A 1,285-nucleotide genomic window follows, 5' to 3' on the forward strand; every position below is an offset into this window, starting at 1 on the left:
TTGAGTTGGAGCCTTGCTTTGTCGCTCAGACTGGGGTGCAGTGGGGCGGTCTCGGTTCACTGCAACCTCCACCTCCCGGGTTCAAGCAATTCTTCTGCCTCAGCCTCCCAAGTAGCTGGGATTACAGGCGCCCGCCACCATGCCTGGCTAATTTTTGTATTTTTCTTAGAGATGGGGTTTCCCCATGTTGGCCAGGCTGGTCTTGAACTCCTAACCTCAAGTCATCTGCCCGCCTCGGCCTCCCACAGTGCTGGGATTACAGGCATGAGCCACTGCACCCAGCCCTAAGATGCAAGAATTTTATATGAAAGAAGCATTATTTGAGATAAGCTTAATGCAAAAATCTCTCAATGTTTAGATTATTTTAAGCTTAATGTTAGAAGGCATAGCCTATTCTGCTTAAAGTAATGATTTCTATGGGAACAAGTCTAAGGAACTTAACTGAGAAGCCTTCAGATTATTCATTGAGGAGGCTCTCCTGGGAGACTGGGACCCTTTCTGCGTCTCATGTATCTCTAGATTCTCTTTCCTTACATAGATCTGGGGTCTACCATGTCCCTGACAGTTCTTGCCTAAACCTTAGAGAGACAAAAGGGCTCCGCTCCGACTGAATTCCTAGAGTGATCAGGACCACCCAGGCTTGGCTTCTTCACCCCTTTCTTCTCTTTATGTTGCCAGTGGAATGTGTCAAATTAGTGACACAATTGCATGGTTTGAAAAACTGAACATAAGTGTTCTGTTGCTGAGAGAGGATTCCAGGCCAGGCCCTGACAATTTAGAGGCCACCCAATGTAATAGAACAGGTTAGGGAGCTGCAAGACCTGGTTCTCATCTGGTCCCTGCTGCTGACTTTCACCTAGGACAAGAGTTTGATGAGGGATGAGGGTAAAGAAAATTAATGATCACTCAGTTATATTAAAAAATGACCTCAAATATGGAACAAAAAACTTCAGTATCCTCATCATCTTTCATATTTTATTTGGAGATTTCATTTCTAGAACTTTCTCCTAAGGAAGAATTAGATATGTTGAAGGACTAATGTACATAAATGTTCTCTACTGTTATAATTTATCGTGTAAAAGTGGAAGCAATCAACATAACATAACCCACCATAGAGGACTAGTGAAATACACATAGCCACAAGATGACCTAGCGTACAGCCGTTTATAATCCTATTTCTGAAAATGGCTTCATGATACAGGAAAATGTTTATCAGCAGTTATAAAAAGTGGATGGTAGGGTGGACGCGGTGACTCACGCCTGTAATCCCAGCACTTTGGGAGGC

General features: G+C 43.6%; 1 protein-coding gene across 1 annotated transcript in view; it reads left to right on the forward strand.

The window, feature by feature from the left end:
- SLMO1 (slowmo homolog 1 (Drosophila)) overlaps positions 1-1,285 on the forward strand; it is a 53,414-nt gene that overhangs the window by 37,061 nt on the left and 15,068 nt on the right. The window lies entirely within an intron of this gene.

Source organism: Mandrillus leucophaeus, unplaced genomic scaffold, assembly GCF_000951045.1.
Source record: "Mandrillus leucophaeus isolate KB7577 unplaced genomic scaffold, Mleu.le_1.0 Scaffold286, whole genome shotgun sequence".
NCBI classification, from domain to species: Eukaryota; Metazoa; Chordata; class Mammalia; order Primates; family Cercopithecidae; genus Mandrillus; species Mandrillus leucophaeus.